The 27,356-nt window shown below is 38.2% G+C and overlaps 1 protein-coding gene across 1 annotated transcript in view; it reads right to left on the bottom strand.

The window, feature by feature from the left end:
• The window catches only part of GNB1 (G protein subunit beta 1), a 104,187-nt gene extending 77,160 nt beyond the window's left edge, over nucleotides 1-27,027 (bottom strand). The window contains exon 1 of the mRNA XM_031963013.1: nucleotides 26,741-27,027. The gene's annotated coding sequence lies outside the window, so the exon portion shown is untranslated. The remainder of the gene's footprint in view (nucleotides 1-26,740) is intronic.
• Between the last annotated feature and the right edge of the window lie 329 nt (nucleotides 27,028-27,356).

Here is a 27,356-nt window from a genome sequence, read left to right as displayed (position 1 = left end):
TGTTTTTATTCACCAAGTGAGGGCTATGCATGATAAATCAATCACAGATCTGTGACAAATTCCTTGTAGATCTTTTATGTATTTTATGGAAGATTATATTAAAAAGCAAGCATGCTTTAGTGAATAAGTGACTATGACTATGTGTCAAAGACAATTGAAAGGTAAATAGATAGTTTTGGTACAATTTTTTAAAAAATGAATATGTACTTAATGATAAGGCAAAAGATAAACTTTGCTATCAAGAAGTTCATAGTCTAAGGGGGAAGACATATTCAGAACTAGTTGATGGATCAATCTGTAGTGGAACAACATGTTTTGTTCCATCTTTTAAAATTAATCACTTGAAAAGTGATAGTTTAACATCAATGCTATAATACTACATTAATGCCAGTATAATAGTATATTTATGAATAAAGCAAAACTGGGAAGATAGGTAATATTTTGATAGGGTATAAAAGTACAGGCAAAATCTTATTAAATTCTCCAAGGATTATTTAAAATCCCACCTTCTATAAGAAACTACCTAATCCTCAATGCTAGAGCCTTCTGTTAAAATAGTGTCATAGTTGTACATTTTTTCCCATTATACTGAAACTCTTTGAGAGCAGGGCCTGTCTTTGAAAGGAAGGAAGAAATGAAGGAAACAAAGTATTTATTAAACATCTACTATGTGCCAGTTGCTGTGCGAAGTGTTTTATATTTACTACTCACTTGTTCTTCAATCCAAGAAAAAGGATGGTGGCATCTCTATTTTACACTTGAGGCAAACAGCAATTAAATGATTTGTATAGGATCAGTGTCTGAGGCTGAATTTGAAGTCAGGTCTTCTTGACTCAGGCACAGTGCTTTAGTCACTGCACCAACTCAGCTTTGTATCCCTAGACTTTGGCACAGTGCCTAGCATATAGTTATCACTTAATAAGTGCTTGCTAAATTATTGATTACATTTCAAATGTTGCCATTTGAAAACTAGGGGAGTATAAGATGAGGAGAAATGGCTAGAAAGCCATTAAGTAGAAAAACCCTGAGTGTTTTAGTGACCATTATGGAGCAGAGGTTGCATTAAAGGAAGCATAATGTCCAGAACAAGGTAGATGATAATTTCACTGTAATCCATCTTAGAAATAATTCCACATATGGTATATTATCTTCCAGCAGGGCACCAATGTTAAGAAGAACATTAACAAGCAGCAGTATATGTAAGGAAAGAAGATGAGGATGGACAAGGAAATTGGAATATTGTTGTATAAAGATGAGTGGAACAAATAGAGAATGTTTAGATTAAAAAAAAATTAACAAGATAACAATTGTTCTTAAATAAGTAAAGGGTTGCCATGTGGAAAATGGACTAGATTTGTTCTACTTAGCTCTAGAATGTAGATTTGATACACCAAAGAAAAAATTAAGAAAAAACTTCCTAAAAATGAGAGCTATTCAGAAAAAAAATGGATTGCCTCAGCAAGTCTCATCCCTGTTGGGTGCTTAACTTGTTTGTCAACAGCATTGTGGAAAGGATTGGTAAGACTGTTATAACAAACAAATGCAGGATGAAGTAAAAAAATAAAAAGAATAAGAGAGAAAATGGCTACAATTTTTAACATTGTAAAGACAAACTTTGGAAAGATTTAGGCTGCAGAATGAGACATTTATTTTTTGGACATGACCAAGGGCACAATTTGTTTTGCTTGGGTATGCATATTTGTTATGGGAGATGTTTTTCTTTCCTTTTTTTTTTTTTAAATGGGGATTAGGGAGCTGCAAAAAAGAAAAAACAGATTTTTGTTATATGTAAAAAATAAGGCTAAATTTTAAAAAGGGAAGAATTGGTATTTTTAGATGGGAGTTAGACTAATGACTTCTGAGCTTCCTTTTAGCTCTAAAAATTCTATAGTTCTATGAAATATCCTAGCTTGTCTTAATAATTCAAGAATTTTCCTCCATGATCAAATTGTCATATCATTGAGTTAAATAAATGTATATTGAAAACTAAAATGCATACTATTGAGGCTTCATAATTTAAAATAGGGTTCAATTAAGAATAGCTAATAATAAAAGATAGCAGTTATTTAGTGCTTTGCAAAGTACTGCAAGTTATTTTTTCCATTAATCCTCCCAACAACCTTAGTGAGGAAAGTGCTATTATCATCTTCATAATTGCTCAAGGTCACACACAACTATTATTTGAGGTGGGATTTGACTTCACATCTTCAAAACTCACTCTACCATCTACTTACCTCAATTACATTTTGAATCTTTATTGGAATTTGTTGAGTGCTACATTTTTAAAGAAATGTTAAAAAGCTAATTAAGCCTACTAAATATTCACAAATATGCCAGCCAACATTTGTCTTAGACATCCAAGTTGTGAAGTGCGCTGTCCTCAACAATCTTATACAGAGGGTAGTACAGATTAGCAAAATGATGCTCCCAAGTTAAACGATATGTTAGAGTATACAAATAGTGTTAAGAGTAGATTGTTAGTAGTAGAGTGATTGAATAAAGACAAACTCCAAATGTTCTGACTTCAAAGTCTAGTGGCCTTTTCCTTACACCAGAACACCTTACTACCATACACAGATAAAGAACAAACAAACAAAAAACAAAACCCAGGAGAACAAACCAAAACCAGAGCAAAAAACCACTTATCCTGGATTTGCAGGAACTAACTTCCTGGAGGGGTGGGAGGGAGGAGAGCGAGAAAGAAGGAAGGGAGAAGAGGAGAAAGATAGACTTAACAGCAATTCAACTAGAAACTAGAGGGATACTAGTAGGATGGAAGGTATGAAATTTTAACCCCACCATTGAAGTTTGGTCTAAAGCAGGGGTCCTCAAACTTTTTAAATAGGGGGCCAGTTCACTGTCCCTCAGACTGTTTGGAGGGCTGGACTAAGTAAAAACAAGAACTTTGTTTTGTGGGCCTTTAAATAAAGAAACTTCATAGCCCTGGTGAGGGGGATAAATGTCCTCAACTGCTGCCAGGGGTCCTGGCCCGAGGGCCGTAGTTTGAGGACCCCTAGTCTAAAGGCTTGTGGACAAACCTTAGTCACTAAAAGGAAGACAAATAAGAGGAACAGACTAAAAACGATTGCTGAGCACTTTAAACTTAAGTAGAGAAATGTTGTGAAATAAAGAACTCACAAATGACTGATGGGGGTGGGGGTGAGGAACAAGATCAGTGTCATCATCAACAGAAATAAGGAAGCTACAGGAGCAGAGTTGTTTGTTTTTTGTGTGTGGGGGGGTGGGGAGGCTGTTCCCATTTTAGAATGAATTTAAAGCAGAAATTTAAATGAAAATATACAGCAGGCATCTGGAGATACAAGAGTGAAATGCAGAAAAGGGTCAGGGATGTTTATGTAAGGCAACAGTTGATAGAACTACCTACCTAACCTGTTTAAAGGTAACTCTCCCAAGAGTGCAGTAAAGAGAGCAATACACAGTTAAGAATGCACCCAGAGTGTGCAAGGAGATTGTTTTTGGAAATCTAGGAGCCTGCTTGGAGGATTCTAAACTGTTCAAAAACTAACTTTTAAAAACAATAAAAAATATTGGCAAAGATATAAGAAAATTGGTACACTAATGCATTGTTGGTGGATTTGTGAACTGATCTTCATCATTCTGGAGGGCAATTTAGAACTACGCCCAAAGGACTATAAAGCTGGAAAGATCTTTTGAGCTAGCTATACTACTACCAGGTCTGTAGACAAAGAGATCATAAAAAAGGGGAAATGGCCTAATATCTATGGCAGCAACTCTTTTTTGTGGAGGCAAGAGCTGGAAACTAAGGAAATATCCATCAATTGGAAAATGGCAGAACAAATTGTATATGAGTGTAAAGAAATACTATAAGAAGTGATGAACAGGTAGATTTCAAAAAAATCTGCAAAGACTTACATGAACTGATGCTGAGTGAAGTGAGCAGATGTTAAGGGACAGGTCAATTCTCCGAGAGCCTCCACAGCTGTGGATCATAACATCTGAAGGAGTTGCAAGGTAGCCTTTGCTGAAACAGGTGTTGTGGACTGGGAATGAGATAAATTGGAAGCAGTGGGAAGAGGAGAGAGGTCAGACAATGCAATGGCCTCTCAGTCGGAGAGGTCAGAGAACAGCAATGGCCTCTCAGTTTCCTTGTATCATCCTCTCACAAAAGGAGATCCATTCTGGGTCGGATCTCCAGCAACCACTGTCAGGTGGCTCCAGTGTATTCCAACAAGCAGAACCAGGAAAACACTACACAAAGTAACAGCAACATTATACAATGAAGAACTATGATAAGATATAGCTACAAAAATCAAAATCTTAAAAATGAATATTAAAAATTATCTTTATGTGTAATTGGAAAAAATACTTTTCATTAAAAAAAAAGACCAATCAATTAGCATTTATTAAATTGCCTACTATGTGACATTCCCTGTTAAGACATTTGAAAGAAAGAAAAAGCAAAATAGTTTTTGCTCTCAAGGAGTTCCAACTTTAAATTAATTAAAAAGAAAAAATATATAGACAAGTAAATGCAAAATACAGTAAACATATAGTAATTTTTTGAGGGAAAGGTTTTTTTGGGGGGATCAGGAGAGGTCTCAGGTAGAAGTAATGCTTGAGACAGAGCAGCATTTCTATTCCTAATTAGTTTTTTTTAAAAAAGCATGCATTCTACTTTGCCTTAAAGATTTGGAGTAAGATTTTTATTCTATTTTGTATTATAAATCAAGGCTCTGGTCCTGAATCTTGAATTATGGCTACACAAGAGTTGCCAGTCCCTTAGAAATGTTAGGCTAGAAAAGCCCTCATTGGTCTAGAGAGCAGAAGACCTGAAATCTAATTCTGGGTTCTGAGAGTAAATAGCTTATTGATGCATCCTTGTTGGGCCTTTGCTGTCTCACCAACAAAATAGGAACTGTATTCAGGCCTTGTGCCAAATATTCATAAGAATCAAACAAAACATATGAAAGAGGTTTGAAAATTGCTAAGTGAGGTTCAGACACCAAGTATTATATAATGAGAAAACCAAGGAGATCTGTCACAGCTAGTGAGGGGCAGGGCCTGAGTGGGTTTCTTAACTTGTGGGCATGCCTACTTTTCCCTTCACACTAGGTAGCAATCCAGCCAGCCCCGTGCCATGCTGCAAGTTTGTCAAAGCCAGCAATTTCTGCCACCTCCTCCTCCATCACTTCAGAAATTTCCCTGGCTTCTCTGATGGTCATGACAATGTCCTGCCTTACAGCGCCCATCATCTCTGCTGGGTCTCCCCAGATCATCCCTCTCCCTCTTCTGGCCACCCTCCCCAGTTTGGGGTTTTCTTAGTAGAAGTCATGAGGATTTTGCCATTCCTTTCTCCAACTCATTTTACAGATAAGGAAACTGAGGCAGACAGGGTGAAGTGATTTGTCCAAGGTCACGCACCCAAGAAGCGCCTGAGGTCAGACTTTCTTCCTTTGGTTTCTGTATCCTCAGGACCTAATACAGTGCCTGGCACATTTTAGGTGCTACATACATACTTTTTAACTTACCTATTCAACTTCTTCATCTAGAAAATAAAAGGTTTGGAGTAGGTGGTGTTTTCACTCAGATTCAATGATTTCTACAAAATTAATGTTTTCCAAAACACTACTAAGTTAGAAAAGCAGCTAATATTTTATTTTGGCAATGCTAGCCATTATGCTAACCACACAGATTATATATTAATGATAATTTCATTTAAATTAAAAAGCTTAAAATAACTCTTTAATGCCTTTCATCACCAATGAGAAGACGAGTATTAGGCAAATAAAAACTAACCAATATGTAAAATTACTACTTGTAATCAAATTTAAGACCTACTCAAGTGGAGAAAAGGTTTGAGTCAAGGCTTTAAAAACCTATCAAAGAAATCTTGACTGAATCTGATTCAACAAGAAGTTAGCACATTGTAAGAATTTAACAAATGTATTTTCATCAATTCAAAAGCTTAAAAAAAAAGGTCAAGCAATAAGAATAAGAACAGCAGCATAATCTTGTTGTACCTATAACTTTTAATCAACTGTGATGTTGAAATGTGGTCTAAAGTGTCAGAATAACAAAATGATATAGAGTCAGCCACAGAATTGGAGTTCAATTTCTCCTAGGTCATAGGCTATGACATTAGACAGGCAAATTGTTTAAATCTCTCAATGTTTCAGGATTATATAAAATTATCAACTGAACAAGGCAGGTACAGATGAGAGTTCCCTCAATGAAAGAACCAGTCCAGTCCCACTACACCATGCAAAAAGGTATAGTTTACTGAGAGATATTGCTACCAAAAGTCCTCCTCTCATCAAGTAATCCTAGTAATCCTCTCATCAAGGATGCCCTTGATGTGTGTGTAGATTTTTACTCATAGAATTTATGTATTCCTTAGGTATAGTTTTTTAGAATGAAAGTCTATGTTAATTGTCCTCTTCTTCATATACTGTGAGAACTGATCCTTTAATGCTTAATTGTGTGTGAAGACACAGTTGTTTCCTCCATATATACTTAGTCCAGTCTGGTAGCTCCCATCTTTGTTATTATCTTCAGTGCTATTTCCATTTTCTCTTTAGGGGCATCTGGGACTATGATAAGAGTCAGACTACACTATTCATGATAGTAAAGTTTGTTACAAAAATCTTGAGATTTTCTCCATCTTTCTTCTGTTTTGTTGTTCTCTTTCCAATTTTATCCACTAATGTTTTCAGGATTGACTTTTCATAGTTAAAATGATTTTTCCATCCATTGCTTCTTGAGGTAACATCCCTCAAAACTCCTTATCCTTTCCTTTAAGATTTTCCGAATGACTTCATATTCTAAGCCAGTGTTGCTGTTGGTTACTACAGCCTTCCCTTTAAGATCCTTAGCTGCCATCAAGATTCAGCTCAAGTGTTACTTTCCCTAGTATGAGGCCTTCCCTGATTCCCCTAGCTACGAATGTCCTCAATTTTTTTTTTCTAATTTACCATGCGTACATGCTATATTTACCTATGTGGTTATGTGCTATTTCTCATCAAAGGCAGCAGATTCTTGGAGGCACATGTCATTTTATTTGTCTTTGTGTCCCTATTACCCAGCACTGTACCTATCTGATACAGCAGTGGGTGCTGATTATAGTCTTTATGATTTTTAGAATCCTTGGGTCCCTTTGTTATGAATTCTGAATCATATCAATTAGTCTTCTATATGAAATGGTAATAAGAATCAGTGGGGGGGGGGGGAAGAGAAAGATGAATAATATGCAATCACCTAGAAGTAAAGTATAAAATATTTTAAAGTATCCTAAAAAGAGAGATACTAAAAGTTTCTTCTGAAAAGCAGTTTAGCAGAAATTAGATTTATCAACATCTTACACCATATATTACACTAAGTTCCAAATGGATATATAAATTAAACCTCAAAAGGTATCTTTCAGAGCTACATGTAGGATAGCAGCTCCTAATCAAACAGAAGACAGAGACAATCACAAAGAATAAAAGTAACAAAAAGTCAATGACACTAGGATAAACAAAATCTTTGCATCAAAAGTTTCTGATAAATGGCTGATATCTAAAATAAGGAACACAAATATAAGACCAAAGCCTATTCCCCAATGGATAAAGTCAAAAAGATAAGAACATGCAGTTCTCAAAAGAACTACAAGCTATTACTTCTGTAACAATGTAAACTGAAAGAACCACCACAAAATAATCAAAACTGATTGTTGAGAAAGTATAAAGAACAAGACTGGCTCTCCAAAGAGCTACAAGAAGATTCATCTGGTCTCTACATTTTTTTTCAAGGGGTAGATTTTTTTTTTTCCTGAACATTTTCTCCCCCTCTCCCCCCTAAAAAAAAATTCTTTAAAAGGGCACAAAGTGGGGTGGGGAGAGAACTTAGGGAAGAAATACAGAAGGAAACTTGAGCAATATTTTTTAGCTTTTTATTTTTAAAATATATGCATAGATAGTTTTCAACAGTCCCCCACCCTTAGACAGCAAGTAATCCAATATATGTTAAACATGAGTTACACATATTTTCACAATTATCATGCTGCACAAGAAAAATCAGATCAACAAGAGGGGAAAAAAAGAAAGCAACAACAAAAAAGATGAAAATACTATATGGTGATCCACATTCAGACCCCACAGTTCTCTTTCTGGATACAGATGGCTCTCTTCATCACACGTCTACTGGAATTGGCCTGAATCGCCTCATTGTTGAAAAGAACCATGTCCAGAATTGATCATCATGTAATCCTGCTGTTAATGTACACAATGATCTCCTGTTTTTACTTACTTTACTCAGTACCATTTCATGTAAGTCTCTCCAGGCCTTTCTGAAATCATCCTGCTGATCGTTCCTTATAGAACAATAATATTCCATAACATTCATATATCATAATTCAGCCATTCTCTAGCTAATGGGCATCTGGCTCAGTTTCCGGTTCCTTGCCATTACCCCCCCCCCCCCCCCCAAAAAAAAAAGCTGCTACAAACATTTTTGCAGATGTGGATCCTTTTCTCTTTTTTATGATCTCTTTGGGATACAGACCCAGTAGAGACATAGCTGGATCAAAGGGCACAGTTTGGTAGCCCTTTGGGCGTAGTTCCAAGGCCTCAATCTCAAAGTCTCAGATCTGAATATAAAAAGAACTCTGGATTTCCTCCAAAAGAAATAAGAAGGCACTGAGTGGAAAGCTGGAAGAGAAGGATGCCATGTGAAACTTGATCTACCAGGTTCACTGATACTCCAATGGGGTAGAGAGGAAGGTAACGCCTTCTACCCTGGTTGCATTATAGGAACAATCAATGTTAAGGTTGGCTATGGTCCAACTGTTCGCTAAAGTAACTATGCTAAGAAAGTGACTAAAATGAACTAGAAATCTCATGGTACCCAAGGAGGTCAAAGACAGAATGAAAGATTTGAAACATAACAAAATGTTCACAGAAGCACTTTTTGTGATAGCAAAGAACTGGAAACAAGCCCACTGACCGGAGAATGGTGCATGAATATAATAAAATGTTATTGAGCCTTAAAAAAGAAACAGAAGAATTCAAAAAGCTGGTCAGACTTACATGAACAGAGAGAGACTGAAAATATACATGATTACAGGAATGTAAATGAGCACAATTTCAAAATGAACCCTGTATTATTCTAACCAAACTTTTCCTTAAACAAACAACAACAACAACAACAACAACAAAAAAGAGAGAGAGAAAATGGACCTCCCTTTCCTTTGCAGAGGTGAGAGACTACTGGCCAGGTATATCACCTATATAGTTAGGTGAAGTTGCTACGTTAAGTTTTCCTAAAATATGTCTCAAGAAGTTTCAGTGACTCCCTGGTTAACATACAAACTCATCATTATAATCTGGTTCTATCCTCTAGGCAGGTGAATTACCTGTCCCTACCCCCTCAGGAATTCTACATTCCGGCCAAATATCATATGTTGCCCTTCAAAACATCTAGGATATTCTATTTCCTATTTCAAGGCCTAGAATATTCTTCCTCCTGACTCTGGCCTCTATGAAGCCTACAAAGTCAAATCAAGCGCTATCAATTTATACTAGGACTTTCCCAACAGACCCATTTTAAAAAAAGTAATCACCTCCCCAAATTATAAAAATTCTGCTGTAGGCAATCCTTTGACCTTCTAAAAAGGGAAGATTTCTACCCCATGCATAGTGCCTGGGCACAGGAAATGTTTGAATTCATTCTCCTTTTTACCACTAAGACTTTTGTCTGATTATCTATCTTTCCAGAACAGGTTTTTTGTTGCTGTTCAGTCATTTTCACTCATGTTCGACTCTCCATGACCCCATTTGGGGTTTTGCCATTTCCTTCTCCAGCTCATTTGACAGCTGAAAAAACTTGAGGCAAACAGTAAAATGACTTGCCTAGGGTCACACAGGAAGTGTCTAAGGCCACATTTGAATTCTGGAAAATGACTTAAATGACTCTTCTGACTCCAGGCCCAACACTATTCCCTGTACCACCTAACTGTTCTAACATGTCTATCTAACTTGTTAAAGTTTGCGTCACATCTTTCTTCCAACAACCCTACAAGATAGGAAATTAATTTATTATTCTCATTTCACAAATTGAGGAAAGTAAAGGTTGAAGATGTTAAATGATCTTCCAGTTTCCAAATCCAAGTGTTGGAGATGAGATGTGAACACAACTCTTGATTCTACATTCAATGTTCTTTCTATAACATCTTGCCACCTGACTTGTTTTGAGAATGCAGTCTAATGAGATCATAGGTTTAGGGGATTTTGGGAGTATAAATTCCTGCCATTAAAACAGAGTAGCAATTCATTATTGTGTTAGATATTAGAAAGTTCTTTTGTGAGTTATCAAACTGTGCATACTCTTTGATCCAATAAGAGTGTTGATCCAATAGTGTTACTATTGGGCTTATATCCCAAAGAGATCTTAAAAAAGGCAAAGGGACCTGTAGGTACAAGGTTTGCGGCTGTCCTCTTTGTAGTAGCCAGAAACTGGAAACTAGTGGATGCCCCTCAACTGGGGAATGGCTGAATAAATTGTGGTATATGAATATTATGGAATATTATTGTTCTGTAAAAAAATGACCAGCAGGATAATTTTAGAAAAGTCTGGAGAGACTTACATGAATTGCTGCTGAGTGAATTGAGCAGGACCAGATCACTGTACACGGCAACAAAACTATATGATGATCAATTCTGATGGACCGTGGCCCTCTTCAACAATGAGATGAACCAAATCAATTCCAACAGAGCAGGAATGAACTGAACCAGCTACACCCAGCGAAAGAACTCTGGGAGTTGACTATGAACCACTACGTAGAATTCCCAGTCCTTCCATTTTTGTCCGCCTGAATTTTTGATTTCCTTCACAGGTTAATTGTACAATAGTTAAGAGTCCGATTCTTTTTGTAACAAAATAACTATTTGGACATGTATACATATACTGTATTTAACTTATACTTCAACATATTTAACATGTATTGGTCAACCTGCTATATGGGGGAAGGAGGGAAAAAGTTGGAACAAAAGGTCTTGCAATTGTCAATGCTGAAAAATTACCCATGTAAAGAAAAAAAGAAAATTAAGAAAAAAAGTTCTTTTGTGTACCAACAAGTGACACTTAATCAGGATCATAAAAATAGTTATATGTAAGTAGACCTTGAACCCAGGTCTTCCTGATCCAAAGCAAGAACTCTAATCACTATTATCTCATTATTTCTTTGTTATACACCACAACTAACTTTTTGCAGCTTATGTTAGTGTCAAGAGTTGCATACACCACAATATATCGTTTTCATTCTCTGGGTCATGAGCTGTTGGAGATTTCTTAAATCTTATTAAAGCATTTACTAAGCACTTGCTAGTGATACGACTATTATAAGGAAGTTCCTGTTGAAAAGTTCATAATCCAGGGAAGAAAAACAACACAAAAAAAGAGGTGGAAGGGTTTGAATTAGCATGGAGACATTTGGAACTAGTAGATGGGATATGAAAGCTTGGTTATTTCCTAGGAGTTCAAATTTCCATTGGGAAGGACGTAGGGATGAAGGCAGAAGTAGAAGTAACAGTTTAGAGGGAATGCTTACTACTCAAAAAGTCTTTCTAATCAAGCCATTCTCCATTTGATAAATAGTCAAAGGATATGAACAAACAATTTTCAGATGACAAAACTGAAACTTATTTCCACTCATATGAAAGAGTGTTCCAAATCACTATTGATCAGAGAAATGCAAATTAAGACAACTCTGAGATACCACTACACACATGGCAGATTGGCTAAGATGACAGGAAAAAATAATGATGAATGTTGGAGGGGATGCTTTCTGTGTGATCCTCACGTTTAATTCTTTGGAAATTGCTGTATTCATCTCAGTGCCAAAGGGCAATAACAATAGAGGTTGGTATTAAAAATATACTCCTTTACATTTCACAGAAGGCTTAGGGATAGTTAATTGCAATTTTCTGAAGAGAATCTAGTTCATTTTCTCCACACATCCAACTCTTTGTCCAATCCCTGATCTATCTTTATTGTTTGTCCTACATATACTATCTGCACTATTTGTCCTAGATATACAAGCTCTATGGGCTGTATGTAAAAGTAAATGCTGACATAAGGGAAATCAATATTCTTCATCCACTTGATCTTTTCCATGTGGATGATCAGGTCAAACTCCTTTGACTGATTATCAATCTTTGCCAGAAGCTTGTGCAATGTTTTTAAGGCCTCATATAATCTACAGGAATCGATGAAGGGCCTCACATTCTACAGTAACAACACCTACTTTTAACAACCTAAAATTAAGAACAATATCAAACATACTGACTATAAACTTTCAGGCACCTTCATCTTTTATAAAAACTGCAGAAGACAATTGATAAAGTACTTGTATGACCTGAATATTAAGGTTCATACCACAAAAAAATTTTTAGAAAAGATCATATACCTTTCACAGCTACGCAATGAATTCTTTTTTTAAAGAAAAAACAAATAGTATTTTATTTTTCCAAATACATTTACATTTTTCCATTTCATTAATTTTTGCAAATCTGTTTCGAATTTTTCTCTCCCTCCCTTGCTTCCCCCCTTCCTCAAATAGTAAGCAATCTGATATAGATTAAATATGTGTAATTTTAAAAACATATTTCCATATCTGTTATGTTATACAAGAAAAATCAGATCAAAAGGGAAAAAACCACAAGAAAGAAAAAGAACAACCAGCAACAACAACAAAAAAGTGAAAATATTCTACTTCAATTCATATTCAGTCTCCATAGTTCTCTATCTGAATGTGAATGGCACTTTCCACCCCGACTCTATTGGATTAGGCAGTAAAATTTTAAACCAAACAAGGGACCAGAAATAATTTAAAAAAGATAAAATAAGAAATTTCAATAACATATAAATGAAGAAATATTTTATATGAACAAAATTAATGCAAGTAGAATAAGAAGGGAATTGGCTGAATGGGAAAAATCTTTCTATCAAAACCTCCGATTTCTTGTTCAGTTGTGTCTGACTTTTCATGACCCTGTGAAGCCTAGTATGCCAAAGCTATCCATGGAGTTTTCCTGGTGAAGATATGGGAGTGATTTGCCCTTTCTTTCTCCAGTGGATTAAGTCTAACAAGGGTAAAGTGACTTTCCCAGGGTCACAAGACTAGTGAGTGTTGAGCTAAATTTGAATTCAGAACTTCCTGAACTCAAGCTGCCCAACAGCCTCATATATGCCACTTCACTTTTAAAAGCAGTTGACTATTGTTGACAATAGTTAACAAAGTGAAGAATAGTTAAACAAATTGTGGTACATGACTATAATAGAATCACAATAAGAAACAATATGACAACTAGAGAGAAGCATGAAGACATAAACTGACAAGAAATGAAGCAGAACCAAACAAAAAATATTTTCTCTGATTACAACAATATAATGGGAAGAAAAATAATAAAATAATCAAAACTGAAGGCTGTGAAATTATTTAAGTCACCAAGTCTGGCCTCAAATAAGAGACAAGAAAAGGCATATAATGCTACTTGTTTGCAGAGGAATGTGGAAGTTTTTTTTATCAATTAATGTATAACTAAATTATTGATTTTTAAAATTTTGATTTAAGAGATAAAGCAGCCATAGGAATGAGACCAGAAGCCAAATTTTTTTCAGACATAACTGATTTGAGAGGCAAATATTAACTGCTTTTTAAAAAAACCCACAAAAATTCAACCACTACTGTTATTGTAGCTTATTTGGCATAACTTTAAAAAAGAAAAGCAAGGGGCTCAGAGTCTAGAACACCTGGCACTTACCAGCTGTGCTATAAAGTGGGCAAATAATTCTTCCTGCCTCAGTTATTCTATTTGTAACATAAATAATAGCATCCATCTTATATTGTCACAGTGAGGGTCAAATCAGATACTATCAAAGAGCTTTGTAAATCTTACAGTGTTATATAAATGTCAGCCATCATTACCAGATGATTCAACATTCTAATGCCAGCTCTCATCATAAAAGTCCCTAATTTCTAGCATTTCATAATCAAAGTAGCAAATCTATTGATGGAAAAATCAAGCTCAACACTTATGAGGGAAAACATCATGGAGTTAGAAATATCATAATTTGGTCCCTGAATGGATATGTAAGTTAAAGAGTAAAGAGTTGAGGAAAATATCAAGGCTGTGAACACGGGTGTGGTGGTGGCCTGAAGACGAACAGTAAGTTTGGAGGAGGGATGAGGGATAAGATCGAGTGGGGAAAGTGAAGGTAACAAGATGTGGCACTCAACAGTCCAGGCCAGCTCAGGCTGTGCTACTTACCTACCAAGTCTTTTCCGGTGAAATCGGAAGGAGAAATAAGAACCAGGAGAAAAGGGGGGAGGGGCGGCCTCAATCACAACCAAAGTAGGGCTGAGCCAAAGTGAGTTATAAACCCGAGGTCAGCAGTCCCTCCCCTGTTACTCCTCCCCCCCCCCCCACACCCACCCAGTAGGAGGGTGGGGTAAACAGTGCTGAACTGTAAAGAGTGATGAGAAGGCAGAGTCATACTGGAGACAAACCTGTAATTGGCTATCTTAGGAAAGGGAAGGTCAAGCCATCTTATGTTCTTGCCAGTGGTCTCAAAGGAACTAGATTCAAGTGTAGATAGCTTGGTCAACATCAAACTACCATTACTAAAAAATCCATTCAAAACATCTAACCTTTTGATAGCAGCCTTACTTTCAAATATAAATCCCCATCACATTTCCACTGACTATAATTGCTGATATCATGAACAGTACATATCCTTTTCAAAATTGATGAAATATCATAGTATTCTTTCTCAAGTGATAGACAGGTACTTCCATATTCGTACTTAAAATAAACATGACAAGTGAGGAAAGTTTAAAGGTTTTTGTGTCATCCAAATTCAATGTCCTTAATATTAAAATTAATATTTAACAATATACATATTTTCTTAATAAAGGGGAATTAATATTTAATCTTATAATAAGCTCATTTCATATTTAATATTCAAGTTCATTTGCTTCCCTCATCTTGAACTTCCTTTAGACATTGTCATTTTAAGGATCTGAATCCAATATAGAAAAATTCCCCAGAATATTCGGGATGATTCTAGTTGAATCTATCAAAAGAGTGATTTACAATAGTCAATAACCCAAAAGTTATACAATGCTATACCACAGCACACCATGTCATACTAAGGTGCCAATATCAACGTTACTGGACAGTGATGTGGAGAGGGATGCACAGATGTGGAAGCCCCCTCATTCTTGTTCCCTCATTATTATAATGCCAATAACTTTGTGGATAAGTTTTCATGACCTGCCTAGACAATCATGCTAAAATAGCTTAATCCATCTTTCATAGATGACTGTTTCTGGTGGGCAGATCTGTTAATGCCATCCCAATGCCTTCAGAAAAGCTCAAAACTCCTCAGAGTGGTCAGTCAGGGCCCTCCAGAATATAGCGGATTGCTCCACCTTTCTAGCTTATGCTCACATTACTTTCCCCCAAATGTTTTCTCTCCTACATGCCTTTCCTTATACAGTTCCCCATGAACCCAATGATCCCCATGGTCACTTGGATGACATCCTATGCCACAGAACAAAGGCTATTCTCCTCCATAAAAACCTTTTCTTTATCTTATTCTACCCCTCTCCACACTACACATTGGAAGTGCCTTTCCCCTCAGCTCTATTAAAATACCTATCCTCCTATCTGTTTTGTAGTTCTTCTATGCCCCACCCTCCTATAAGACAGTAATTTCTATAAAGAGAAGGCATTAAAGCAATTCCTTATTTTTTTCTTCTTCTCCAGGACATGCTACATAATAGACATAGTGTTTGAACTTGAAACTTGTAATTTTCTTTTAAAATAAAGTCTTTATTAAACTTTTAATGTTAATGGAGCACTGGGAATTCCTAAAATTTCCTCAAGAAATCTACATCTCAATATAGTACATAATTGTCCTGGATTGTATTGGGTGGCAAAGAAGCACAGGGAACCAAAGTGGAGAATGAAATGTAAACATCCATGAACACTGTAATCATACCCATTTGATTAAGGGCCAGGAGTTGTCCCCATTTCTTTTTTGGGGAGCTTCTTTCAAATACAGCTGAGTTCTGAAACATTTATTCTTACACAAACTTGCCTCCTTTCTAATTTTGAAGAATCTGTAAGATGTCTTGAATGCATTCATTTCTCACTTCCAAGAAGCTCAGGTGTCATTCCTTCACAGGATCTTGCCCCGTTCTACACATTTGTTCCCTTCTTAAATTATTTTATATTTCCTTATTCTATACTACTTCCTACCAATGTAATGGAAACTTCTTGAGATCAGCAAGTCTCACCTAGTACCTATGATAACTGTTCAGTGGTGACGCCATTTGGGGTTTTCTTGACAGAGATATTGGAGTGATTTACAATTTAGTTCTTCAGCTCATTTGACAGATGAGAAAATTAAGGCAGAGTTAAGTGACTTGCCCATTAAGTGTCTGGATTTGAACTTAGGAAGATGAATATTCCTGACTCCACACCTAGAATTCTGTGCACTGGGCCACCTAGTCCCCACCCATCACAATGTTTTTAAAATGAATAATCAGAACATAAAAGGCAAGTCCAAATAAGGTTTTGATGTTCTCGGAATTGTCAAACATGTATTTAACTAATCCATTATTACCACAAATTTTTCTTAACTTAAATAAAAACTTGAAATAATGAATTATAGTAGAGAGAGAGAGAGAGAGAGAACGAGAACTGGAAAAGGACTTCTTACAGAAGTTGGCATTTGGGCTGAGCTTTGAAGGAAATTTATGAATCTGTTGCAGAGGGAATATAAACAAGTAGCATTCTAGAAAACCTAGTTGCAGAAGAGAAAACAATAGACAGCTATAACACTTGCTGAGCAAGTTCTTGTTCTCTATCTCTAAATCTATCAGCTGTGCCTCAAACTCTCAATATGAAATTGGTCTGCACTAATTTTCTACATTTCCCAAGTGTTATCATAAGAATTAGTGACAAGCGTTAAGGCCCAAAAAGTAAATGTAACTGGGAGGTACAGCGGTGATGTACACAGAAATTTGGTAGAAGGGAAGCATTTTGGGGGTGACTAATTTTTTCTAAACTATTGAAAGCCTCTGAATTATAATTTAAAAGATAATAAATTTAAAATTGTTGTGTTAATAAACTATTTGGTTTTATCTCAACAATCTGATCTCAATGCTGATACTCTTTCCGCCAACAGTACAGATGGCAACTAATTCATGCCCTTTCATCCCATGTGACCATTGTTTTTGTTTCATCCCATAAATCCTTCACGAAGCCAACCAGTGTTTGGGGACCTTCCTCTAAATTTCTTTGTTAAGAAAAAGAATAAAAGAATGTCATCACAGAGATGTATGATCAGAAAAGAATGGCTATTCATATGGCCAGAAGAAGTAATAATTAATGGACAGGAAGACTGTATGCTCTGATGGAATAAACCCACCTAAGTCAGTCAGTCTTATATAAAAGTTGTGATTCAAATCATGAGAATTTCTCTACAATGAAAACTGACAACATCCCACACCTTGTCTCAATGGAGAAAGTGAAAGTAATGCTTTGCTTCATCATTCTTTACCTGAAGATTTCTACCTAAGACTTTTGATCATGTTTAAGGATAGTTCTTTCTTCCTGAGTAGTTCTAAAAGGAAAGCAATGACCAGGTCCCATTAGTCTTTTATTCCTGTAGAGCAGTGGTGGCTAACTGAAATAAAAATGGGCCAATAAAGAATACAAAAGGATCCCTTTCCTCTGCATATTGACTTAGTTTTAAAATGTAACATTGTCAGTATTTTGTTGTATTTTCATTTAGTTTGTTAATTACTTCCCAATTGAATTATTATCTGGTGTGGTCGGCATTTGGAAATGTAGTGGGCCTTTGGCCTGGTGTCTGACATCTCTGCTGTAGAGTTTAGAAAGGAGGAACTTCTCTGATTGCTCAAAAGATCAAGGACAGAGGAGTCTGAATTGAACATGGGAAATGGAAGTTATGGTCTGATTTAAATGGTCAAATGCTACATTCCTTAAAACTCAATAGCCTACAGTTACATTTATAATAAGACAAAAAACTAAATTAGCAAGCTTATATATGCTTACAGAAATAAATGTGCTTTTAAAATAAATGGTCATAAATATAACTTTATCAGACAGCTTGGAAGGATGGAAAGAACAGTGACCTAGAAGTTACAAGCCCTGGACTCTAGTCCTGGCTAGCTACTTACTAGCTTACTAGCTCTATGATAGCCAATAGTCACTAACAAGATAATAAGATCTGGAACTGGAAGGGGCTTTTGCAATCATTTTGATGAAAAAGGTCTTAATCTTTTTTATGTCAAGAACCCAATTTTTTGTCAGTTGGTTAGGCCTATGAACCCTATCTCAGAATGTTTGAAAGAAAACACATCGAATTACCTAAGAAAAAAGTTCAATTGAAATAGAAATTATCATTCTACTTATTAAAAAAAAAGTCCAGATCCCCCAAGTTAAGAATTCTGGATCCAGACTGCTATAATCTAACCAGCACTCATCAAGCACTTACCGTATCTGCTGGGTGCATCATTTCTGCCTCCTGGCTGCCTAGGCTTTCTCCAAATCCCAGCCAGAACTCCACCTTTTTTACAAGAAGTCTTTTCAGGCCATCTCAATGCTAACGCCTTTTTTTCTGAGATTATCTCCACTTTATCCTAGAGTGTATCTTGTATGTATAAAGTATTTGGCATGTTGTTTCCCCCATTAAACCTGTGAACTCCTTAAGGATAGGAACAATTTTTTTAAGCTATTATTCGCATCGCCAGCTCTTTAGCACAGTGCCTAGCACAAAGCAGGCACTAAATAAATGCTTGCAGACTTGACAACAGCCAAAAAACAAAACAAAACAAAACAAAACAAAACAAAACAAAAAAAAAAAAAAACCCAACCAAAAAAACAAAACAAAAACAAAAAGCAACAAAAAACTGTCCCTACCCTTAAAAAGCTTATGTCCTCATTCCAAAGTCAAGGAAACTGAGGCCCAGAGACCAGCAGTGGCTTGTTTAAAGATTCTACAGCTAGTGATTGACAAGGAGGCTTAGCTATTCTGACAGCAACTTTTGTGCTGCTTCTACAGAATCTCAACCTGTAAAAAGGTATCATACTATTAAGCATTCTGCTGAAAGGCTGGAAGGATGAATTAGGAAATGTAACCCCACCCTGAAATCTAAGTGCTGAACAATATATGACATCTTTTTATTTTCCTACACTAAAAAAACGACTTTTGCTATGAAATTTTATGTCAAATTTTGTTAAAACTATCCACAAAATTTCAGTTCCTCTATACTATTTTTACCCTTTTCTCCAACACTTCAAAACCGTTTTCTCCTCTATCCTTTGACAATTTCTGGAAATTTTAAAGGGAATTTGGGATGATACAAGTTTCTGTAAGATATTCTTCCTATAGTAAAAAGATAGGTTTTTCTCTCCCAAATACAGGGCATTTACAGTTACACTAGAACAAGAAAATAAAAAAAAAAAATTCCATCATCTTCCTCTGACTTTTAAAATAAAACAATATAAACACTATTTTATGAAGTTTCAATGTGTATATTGTTGAATTTAAAAAGCAAAACAGGTTTAATTTACTATAAGCATTCTTCCTTCAAAATATTCCTAAAGAGAATATTTCTACTGATCTAAAATATAATTTTAAGGATGCTTTGTTTTCATTTCTTTTAATAGTTCAACTTAAAAATTTATCAGTTCCTCCTCTCTAAAAAGAGAGTAATTACTGATTTGTAAGGAGGGGAGTTAACATTTAATGGACCATAACATGCAATACTATTTTACTGTAGTTTGCTGAAATTCAGGAAGATTTTCCTAAAATAGGGTATGCTGTTAAAATAGGAACCACTCAAAACGTGTGTGTGTGTGTGTTTTAAGTAAGAGGTATATCTGTATGGGGAAATTTCCATCTAAATTTTTTTTTAAGGCTGAAGTGGGACAGAATGTTCATTCACTCTCATTCATACATAAAGCATCTGCTAAGTGTCTTCCCTACTTCAGTGAATGGCACTGCATTTTGCTTAGTCCACTTGACCCCTGCTCCAAATTCTAGTCATCTTTAACTCCATCTCCCTCATGTCCTTTAATCAATTAGTTGCTAGGTCCTGTCTATTCTTCCCCTGTAACATCTTTTTCACTTACCCTCCTTTTTCCTGATAATACACCCATACATTCAGTCAAACCAGTTGACTTGTTCTATTTTCCTCTCCTCTGCACCCACAGATTGTCTCCCAACCTTGCCTGGAATAGACTGCCTTCTCTCTGAATTTCCTCCAAAGTTTAGCTTATGTGACACAAATATAATAATGAATACTAAACTCAAAAGCCTTAATAAAGGATCTAGATAAGTGAACATTCAATAGGTGTAGAAAAAAATGAGGAAGAAAATCGGGGAGAATAAAACTAGAAGTAATGATGGAGAAATGTTGAATTGCAAAATGGACCTTCTAGTACAATTCCATCATTTTAAAGATGAAGAAACTGAGGCTTAGACTAATACATAAGAAAAGGATACACACATAGGCTGAATTAATCTCTATAATTATGAGGAATTTAAAAAAACCAATCCAACTTTCAATTAATCACACAAAATAGATGTCCAAAGAAACAAAGGATGATGGATGTATACCAGCACTATTATTTTTATGAAATTATAGCATACTTTTCTATTTTCCCTAAAATTGAAAGTCATAGTGAAATTACCACATAGATAGCTTGTGTTATACCCAACAGGCATCTATTTTATAGTCACCCTATCCTTTTGCCAGGCATGACAGGACAAAGCTAGAAAAACACACCTATATACACACATATAAATGCCAAAGAAAACAAGGCACCCATTGTAAGCAAGTGGAATGTTAAATCAAAAACTTTACAACTCTAAGTGTTCTAGGTTTGGAATGCTGAAGACTTCACATTCTAAGTTATTCTTTCAATTTGAACTTAATTCACTTTTAAGATAAAATAACCCTTTAACAATGGTAAGGCAGTTTCAGATATATAATCTGTTCAATAATGCCTCAAAGAAACTTGCTTTTGTCTTTGAAATTGATAGAATCCTACAAATAAGTCTTACTAAAAATGAATAAATATTTTGCTGCTTAAAAGAAAAAAAAAACAATTAAAGACACTTCTCTACAAAATAGACATGTTTACTATTCCATCAGAAAATACCTAGCAATCATTTCCACTGATCACTGTGGCTAATGGTGGAGACACTGCTCAAAAACAAAACAAAACAAAACAAAACAAAAAAAAAAAAAAACTCAAAGCTTTTTTAAAAAAGCTTTTAATATTCTACTAATCTGCTGACTGACTCAAATTTCTACAAATTACCTCTCTCTCTAAAATGAGGTTTTAATAGCAAAACTCAGCTTTTAAATCCTATCCCTTGTTGAAAACCAGTTAATGTGAAGCTACATTATGGAGATGATTTTGATTCTGGTTTTAAAACCAGAAAGTTCTCTTAGGTGTATCTTAAAGACACTCCTTTGAACTTCATTTTCACCAAGATTTGTCATGACCTTTTTCTAGTCTAGAATCATCAATACAATCACCTGATAATTCACCACCAGCATACTTTACACTTTTTAATCTGTCAATGCCCCACATCTATCAACCTGAAGCAATACCAAAAGAAACCAACACCAGTTTTTGTAAGGGCAAAAATTCCAAAGATGACATGGTTGTCTAATACTGATAATTCAGTAGGTATGACCATAGGATTTTGCTTTTAGTCTCATCAAAATTTAACTAGTGTGAAAGGATTTAAAATAATGTGGTATGCCATATGGCCAAACCTAGAATATTAATACTGAGATATCAATTACCAATCCACTAAAGCTGAAAAGCTAAGAGTCCACTGTCAGTAAGAATTTAATCCAATTTAGAGGCCAACATAAGCCAAGCTCATCAGGGGAGGAAAAAAACAATTATTTGAAGATGAATATGTAATGCCAATACTCTAATACTAAAATAAGATATCAACATTACCTCATTAAAATATATACTGTCTCAAAAAGCAACCTAATTAGATAATTCAGACAGACATGGTCTCACTTTATATCTTGGAGCTACCTTTTTCAAAAGGAAAACAATACCCATTAAGCTAAGTGAAAAGAGTAACAGTTTAAAACTATCTAATTTTACAAACTGTGCTGGAGAAGCTACAAATTTGTTCCCAACAATTTTTAAAATTCACATGAAGATGTAAAAAAAAAAAAACATTAAATGTATCTACCAAGAGTTACATTGCTCATACAGGCTCAGACTTGGCAATTCAGCTGGAATCTAAGATCATGAGAAAAGACTGAAAACAGTTGTAAAATCAGATACAGCATAAACAGGAGTACTTCCTTTCACCACTGTGTGCCCAAGCAGATCACAATCTCTCTATACCTTAATAGATGGTCCCCCCAAAGTCCATTACTTATAGTCAACCTTCTGGGGATGAGCCTCCAAACTTGCCAGGCTGATCCTCAGATCATACAGTTCACTGCTGGGCTCAAAGCCTTTCTAGGCTGGTAGACCTCTCATAGCTCACACTCTATGTATGTACATGGAAGAAGAGGGCAGCTAGGTGGCGCAGTGGATAGAGGCAGACCTGGGTTCAAATGTGGCCTCAAAACACTGACCTGCCACGTGACCCTGGCCAAATCAGTTAACTGTGCTTGCCTCAGTTTCCTCATCCGTAAAATAGCCTGGGGAAGGAAATAGCAAACTATTCCAGTACCTTTGCCAAGAAAACCCCAAAAAGGGACACAAAAATTCAGAGATGACCAAAACAAATGAAACACAACAAGAAACTGTCATTTCTTCAAGTCTCACGTGAAAAGATCCGTACCTTAATAAAAAGGCAGTAATTTGATAGCAGTAAAATGCCAAAGGACTTCTAAGATTGGATATTAGATTTCAAAGACAGGAGGCCACACACTAACCTAAGAGCTGGTCCGAGTAAGCAAGGATAAATGGAGTGGTTTTAGCCACAAATACCCAGTGCTACTTTTGCTTTTCCAAAGTATCACCTTCAAAGAATTTCTATGTAATCAGAATCACAATCATCTTGGTGAGATCTTGAAAATCATCTAGCAGAGAAGAATCAAACTCACAGTGGGCAGGACTTGCCCCAAATTCCCAAGTCTGGTCAGAACTGGATTTACAATGGAATTGGGAAATGTTTAACAAAAAAATAAAAATACAGTTAGTTTGAGGTTTTCTAAGATTACAAGCAGCTGCAGGGATCCATTTCTATATCTGACACCATGGATTGGGTTCAGAGCTTGTCTAATTCAAGAACCTCTGTTAACAGAGAAGCCCAGGATTTAGAGCTGCAGAGCAAACACCAGAGACCTTCCAATGCAACCCCAATACAATGCCTATATTCTAGACAAAGATGGAAGATAAGAGGCTTGGGCTTGTCCATGACCCTCCATCCCTGAACACGGGGAACCTAAATCTGAAAACTCCTGTGAATGGCCTCCGCAAAAGCACCCTATTCCACTTGGGAGATCCTCTAATCATTGGGAAGTGTTTATTCCGAGTCACAATCTGGCTGCCTGGAGCTTCCCACCCATTGATGCCGATTCTGTCCTTTGGAGCAAAATCCCCCCCCACCCCTTTCACCTCTATCCACACACACAATACTAGTGTTAGAGCTGAATGACTCCCTCCCAATACACCAGTTCACCTTGGAGATTTGCACTTCCCCAGCTCTGCCCCCTAAATCCTCCCTGACTCCTCCACTCCTGCCAAAGAAAGGCTATGCACGATGGACTAATGTGCAGTTTTTTAGACGTTGTGGACTAATGTAAGCAATGGAAAATAAAGGGAATAATATCATATTATAGGGGTCAACCAAACATCTCATAATTGTGGAAACAGTCAAAACTATTATCAGTTACTTTAATAATAAAATTGATAAGTAATATGATTTTATTATCCAATTCTACTTCAAATTATTAAATGTCTCATTCCTTGCTGTATGTAACAAATTTAAAATACAAAAAGTGTACCTACTCCCCCCCAACTACCAGTTAATGCATTACTTCTAATACTATCCACAGAAACATATTAGCTCAACCACAATTTTAAGGCTTTTATAGTTTCCCAAAAGATGCACAACAAAGATCTAACAAGTAGCTTAAGTAGAAATAATTATATTTTTGTATTATAAATTAGTTAATAAATTCACTAAATTAAGTATGTATAAGCTCTGAACTAATAAACTATGTGAACTAATGTGAACAAAACAACCAGATATTATATAAAGAAAAAAGTCTAAGAGATATAGCAAGAGGTAAAATTTCATGTCATCAGCTGTTCTAGTTACCAGTTAGGTGGAATTTTCAATTGAACTATTTACTCCTCCCACTAGTCTTCAGTTTGAAGAGAAGCCCTTCAAAAAATAGGAAGAAAACTAGTCACTTGAGTCACTTCCCTTCTTCTCTCCCTCTTTTGAAGTCTTCTCAAATAATGCAAATGAAAACTAACAAATGCAAAATACAAACAAAACCCCAGAATATCATTTAGTAAAAGCTGTGATGAGGAGGGAGCTTCCTGAAAAAGAGAAAGCTCCTGCTCTGGTAGAAACGCCATCTTGTTGCAGTTATTGGGCCCAGGCACAGAAGGACCCATTCATTCACAGCAAGGGTGAGGGGGAAACTCTCCCACAGACACAGTGTCCGGGTAATCTGCACTGGCAGCACTGCCCTCAGATTGCTGCCCCCCAGACCAACTCCTGAGTCTATCAGTGAGCCTGGAGAATGAGTAGAGTTCTATCATTTTAAACCTCACAAGATAAAATGGTATTCCAAATCAGCTCTACACTTAGGAGAAAAATGGAAAAGATGTGGGATACATTTTTCACAAGGTTATAAACCACTGTAAAATGTTATTGTTATGATTATTATTTTTTTTTAACTTATTCCAGTTCTTTGTTTCAGTTTTAAATCCCGTCTCTCATTTTGGACAGCTGCCTTAAAAAAAAACCCCAAAAACCAAAATCCCCATCACCAGTTTACTAGGTTCTCAGCTTCCTCATTTTATTCTTCCTCTCTTCTTTAAATGTGCATTCAGTATCTAAAATTGTAATGTGGAAGTCACTGGTAAAGGAAAAATGCATTTTAAAGTGTTTTGAGTCTCAAGTGATTGTCCCAGAAATTTTAAAGTCACATCTGCTAAAATCTCAACGAATCCCGTTTGAGTGACAAAACTAGCAGCCTGGAATAACCTCTATTAAGGAAAAAATCCCCCCAAAAAAGGGAGAGGTGAGAAGATAAGGTCTTGTCAAAGAAACTCCATTTACCCTTCTCTATTCCAAAGTATTTATTGCTTCCTATTCCTTTGTTTACCAGCTTAAAATTAGAATAACATTTTTGTTATAGAAAAACCTCACTTTCTAAAAAGAATCTTGAACTTTTCACAATAGGCTGTTTGGGTATTTTTAACTCCATATTCTAGCACCGATTTCCATGGAGACTTGCTCCCTTACTCTGTTCTGGCACACATCCTCCATGATCTTACATATTCCAGTTACATGCACCCAAAAAAAAAAAAAAAAAAAAAAAAATGCACCACCCTAACAGATGCAGAAGGAAGAAATTCACAGAAATACATATGGCACTAAATCCTTTAAGCACGCTTTCTGATAAAAAGCAGTCATTTCCCCTTCAGTAAACACCCGTTCCAGCCCAAAGGTAGGGGCTTCTTTTTCTGGGTTAGGGTTTACACCCCTTCTTTTTCATTAATCGATTCTCCACCATTACTCCACACATAGCAGCCTTCTGGGCAACCCCTGTAACTCTTCCCTTTGGGGATTCATTTCCAAGCCCTGCTTTCTCCTGCTTCACAAGGAAAAACAGGACACCCCGTGCATTTCAGACGGCACAAATGAAAGGATCCCGAATGGGAGCCCGGCACCCCCGGCACCTCCCGGCCGAACACTCCCTCGCCCGATTCTGCTGCCCCGGGGCCGGGGCGCCCCAGTGTTACCCCCGGGGGCGTATTTTTGCCCAGAAAAGGCAGAATGCAGCTCTCCGTCCGGGCAAGGCTGGGCACACGCGACCCCCTCCGAGGGCGGCCAAGGGCTGGGGGAGGAGGCGGCAGGAAAAAACCAGGGGGGCACCGGGGAAGGATGTTGGGGGCAGGAGAGGGAGGAGGAAACATGGAGACGAGGATGCTGGGGGACCCGGAGGGAGGGCTACGGCAAGACCAGCATGGCTGTTGGGGGAGGGGACCGGGGTCCGGAGGGAGGAAGAGGAGAAACAGGGAGGGGGAGGCGGGAGGAGGAAGAGGAGCCGAGGGGGGCCCACGAGAGCAGAAAGACCACCACAAGGGGCCCCGGGAGGGTCAGGGCGAGGGGGCGCGCGTCCGGGAACCCCTGGGCAGGCCCGGATGGGGGGCTGGGCGCGAGAGCGGGGGGAGCCGAGGAGGCCCCGACACAGGGAGTGGGTTGCAAAGCCTTCGGGGAGAGAGGGGGCGCGGGACGGGGGTTCAGCGAGACAAAGTGGGGTGCAGAGCCGGCGGGAGGGAACACAAGGCAGGGGGCGGGCAGGGGGTGAGAGAAGCGGAGTGGACGCCGGGACGGCGATGGGGGGGCGCCGGCACAAGACGGGGCGCGGGCTGGGGGGGCTGAGCGCACAAGGCGGGGCGCGGGCTGGGGGCGCCCCGGGCAGGGCCGGGCGGGGCGGGGCCGTTACCTCGGCGGGGCCGCTCATCAACGGGCGGGGGCCTCGTCCTGGTCCTGGGGTCCGGCCGCCGCCGCGGGGGCCTGGGCGCCTGGGCCTCCTCCTCCGCCGCCGCCGCCGCCGCCGCCTCTGGGCTGGGCCGGGCCGGCCGGGCTCCCGCGGGCCGGGCAGGGGCTCCCGCCGTCGGTCGGTCAGTCAGTCCGTCCGTCCGTCCGGAGGCTCCCGGCGGGGGTCCGAGGCCGCTGCTCCCACTCCGCCCCGCCTGGCGCCGCTGCCCCGGCCTCGCGCTCCCGCTCCCGCTCGCGCTCCCGCTCTCGCGCTCGTCCTCTCGCGTCCGCCCTCGCGCCCCCGGCCTCGCGCGCCCGGCCTGGCTCCCGCCGCTGCAGCCGCCGCCTCCGTCCGCCCCTCAGATCCCTCCAGCCATCGGCGATGGGCGCGGCGGGGGCCCCTGCCCGCAGCCTCGGGAAACCCCACGCACCGCCCTGCCCGCCCCCGCCCACCGTCCCCCTCCCCCTCCCCCTCGCGCGCCGCCGCCCCCGCCCGCCCGCCCTGCCGCAGGGCGCATGCGCCGCGCGCCAGCCAGCCAGCCAGCCTGCCTGCGAGCGATCCCTGCTGCTGCTACTCCTTC

Source organism: Sarcophilus harrisii, chromosome 3 (genome assembly GCF_902635505.1).
Source record: "Sarcophilus harrisii chromosome 3, mSarHar1.11, whole genome shotgun sequence".
In the NCBI taxonomy this organism is placed as follows: Eukaryota; Metazoa; Chordata; class Mammalia; order Dasyuromorphia; family Dasyuridae; genus Sarcophilus; species Sarcophilus harrisii.
This window is presented reverse-complemented; position numbering and strand designations above follow the sequence as displayed.